The sequence below is a fragment of the Acanthochromis polyacanthus genome, chromosome 16 (genome assembly GCF_021347895.1).
Source record: "Acanthochromis polyacanthus isolate Apoly-LR-REF ecotype Palm Island chromosome 16, KAUST_Apoly_ChrSc, whole genome shotgun sequence".
In the NCBI taxonomy this organism is placed as follows: Eukaryota; Metazoa; Chordata; class Actinopteri; family Pomacentridae; genus Acanthochromis; species Acanthochromis polyacanthus.
In genome coordinates this window covers 36,606,535-36,609,816 of record NC_067128.1, presented here as the reverse complement: position 1 = coordinate 36,609,816, position 3,282 = coordinate 36,606,535, and the positions used below count along the sequence as shown (strand labels likewise).

The 3,282-nt window shown below is 37.6% G+C and overlaps 1 long non-coding RNA gene across 1 annotated transcript; it reads left to right on the top strand.

The window, feature by feature from the left end:
- The first annotated feature begins 326 nt into the window (after positions 1-326).
- On the top strand, positions 327-3,052 carry LOC127537679 (uncharacterized). The gene is made up of 2 exons (XR_007947470.1): positions 327-1,317; positions 2,577-3,052. It is a non-coding gene; the product is annotated as an uncharacterized LOC127537679 (long non-coding RNA).
- Positions 3,053-3,282: the final 230 nt, after the last annotated feature.

Genomic DNA, 3,282 nt, shown 5'->3' with positions numbered 1-3,282 from the left:
TTTTCAAATCAAGTAAAATCCAAAAATTTCAGTTTCCGAAAATTAGATTCTGCAAAAAATTAATTAAAGTTTTCATGGTTTCCACAGAGCAGAGGAGACGATAAGAGAGACTGCACTGGAAAATAGAAAAAAATTGCACTTTTTTTTGTGATCAGTTTTTTTTTTATTGAGTTGTGCTACACGCATTGGTTTTGTATGTCAGGCATTTCATTACATTAGATGCACATCTCTTTTATCCCAGACCCTGTGTTACATTGGCTTTAATCAAAATAGACCTTTAACTATAAATTTGCACTTTTTATAGTAATTCTTTAATTTATTGCTGCTTTATGTAAAATTACTGAAAAAAGTTGTATTTAGCATGTTAAAGGTGATACAGAGGCCAAAACTGTAAATACCCACATCAAAAGACTATTTTTTTTTTACAAAAAATGACAACAAATGTCCAAAATTTCCAAAATGTTTGAAGATGTTTACTGGATGTTTATTAGATGTTTACTGGTTATTTACTAGATGTTTACTGGTTATTTACTGGATGTTTATTGGATGTTTACTGGATATTTACTGGGACTAACACTAATGTTTACTAGATATTTACTGGATGTTTACTGGATGTTTACTGAATCTTTTTGGGATCTTTACTGGGTGCTTCCTGGATGTTTGCTGGATGTTTACTAAATGTCTACTAGATGTTTACCAGATATTTACTGGATGTGACTGGATGGGACTAACACTAATGTTTCCTGGATATTTATTAGATGTTTCCTGGATGTTTCCTGGTTATTTACTGGTTATTTACTGGATGTTTACTGGGACTAACACTAATGTTTCCTGGATGTTTACTGCTCCTAATGCTCTTGTTTACACCCACTCAGGACGTTAACAGCCGTATTGCGTGTGCAGCAACACGTCTCTTTGTTTGCGTGTTCTCCTGGCATATTTACATGCGACACGCAGGAGGCGGTTTGATGTGCAGAACATGTTTAATATTCCATCACACGGCAGCAGAGGGAGGCTCAGGAGACGCTAAAGAGCCGAAACAACAAAAGGTTTGGAGGTACCGGAGAGCGTCTGCTGGAGCTTCTGTCTGCTAGCATCACATCCACCAGACGCATTACCGTCTGAACGTTAAATATTTAACACTCTGCTGCTGCTGCTGGAGCTCAACACGAACACAAACCAGACGGACCAGACGGACACCTCAACCACAGACAGCAGAGGTCCCATGGACCCACCCACCAATCATCGGCCTCCAGAGAATCCAACCAGACGTTTACATGAAGCCGTCTGGAGGCCAAGGCTGCAAGTCAGACAAAGGTTGGAGGCTTTCTGGACACATTTTGTGTAGTTTTTGACAGGTTTGACGTCTTCTTAATCAACTTGGACTCACTGTAGTCAATATGGGCAAACGTGAGCGGCTCTCTGGCAAATTTCTGGGAAGATTTTAGCTCATTTAGAGGAAATTTGAATCATTTTTTTGATAATGTTGACCTGGTTTGAGGCCTTTTTTGTGTAATACTGGACAAATCTGAAGCATTTTGACACATTTTGATTCACTGCAGACAAATGTGGAGATATTTTTGGCAAATTTCAGGTCAATTTGTCATTTTGGCCAAATTGTGTGTAATGCTGGACAAATTTGAGCCACTTCTGACACATTTTGAGTCATTGTAGGAAAATTTCAAATCATTCTGGACTCATTTTGAGGTATCAGAATACATCAGTAAACATCTGGTAAACCGAAGGACCAACAATGGACATCAGAACTGGACCACCGAACAACGGAAGAAAGTGGCCTGGTCTGATGAATCATGTTTTCTTTTACCAAAAAAAAGAAAAACCTTCTCAATGATGACTCCAGAGTCGTCCAGAATGACTAAAAAAATGTCTAAAATAATAAGAATGGTCCAAAATGATTCAAGAATTGTTCTGACTGACTGAAACAAAACAAAACAGGGTTGCTCCAAATTCTACTGTTTTTTTTTTTTTGGTCAAATTTTAGTGGTAAGAATGGTAACAAAAAAGACTCGATACACTCAACACATGTTTAAAATGGCAAAAATGGTCAACAATGACTGAAAATGTGTCCAAAATGACTACAGATCATCCAGAATGGCTAAAAAAAACAGGGTTGCGCAAACTCTGCTGGTTTCTTGTCAAATTATAGTGGTGAGAATGGTCCAAAATGATGGAAGACATGACTAAAATGATAAAATTGGTCAACAATGAGTCAACATTGGCTGGTTGTCTACGTTGTTCTTCTCCAGCTGTGCATGCAAGTAAACAGAACTACTAAAAAATGCTCAAAATTATCCAAATCTCATCCAAAAAATAACCAAAAGTAGTCCAAAATGACTAAAGCTTGTCTAAAAATTCCTAAAATTTGCGCAAAATTAGATGAAATTCGTCCAAAATGACAAAAAATTTCTCCAACATGCATAAAAAATTGTCCGAACAACAAACTGGACATAAATAAATAAAAAAATCAAAGTGTCTAAAGCGTGCTGTGAGTGGATCAGGAGAAACCACAAACAGCCTGCTGTCGGTTTGAGTGTGAACGTCTGGTTGTGTTTCAGAGCTGTGAGGTGTAAACGTCAGAGCATCTCACTCAGATCTGCTGCTGAAGAATCGACCTGGAGGAGGAAAGAAAAATAACGAGGAGGAGAAAATGTCAGGAGACCAGCCCTCAGAACATCTGGACCTGACTCCAGATGTTTCTATGATCCATCGTCATGTGGAGGATCGTCATGGTGACCAGAGGAGGGTCTGTGGTTACCGTGGTTACCACCCAGATGTGTTCTGTCACGTTTTTACTCACCGTGGAATCCTTTCTACTGGAACATTCAGTCCTGTCTTAGTTTAGACTAAGTCTGGAGATGTTCATGTCATTAAGGACACATTTAAGTCCTTCTGGACAAATTTTGAATCATTTTAGACAATTTCTCATCATTCTGGACAACCTTGCTTTCCATCTTTAACATTAACGGGGTTGTTTTTACTCACTGTGGAATCGTTTTTACTGGAATATAAAGTCCTGCTTTCATTTTGGCCACTTTTGAAGAATTTCATATCATTATGGACACATTTAAGTCATCCTGGACATATTTTGAATCATTTTAGGAAAAAATCACCATAATAAGATGGAAAAATGCAACACTAAGCACAGAAGACAAGCAAAATGACCACAAAACATGCAAAATACACAAGAAAAGATGCAAAGTCAACACAAAAATAAAATCAAAGTAAAAGAAGCAAAATCACCACAAAAAGACTTTAAATCAA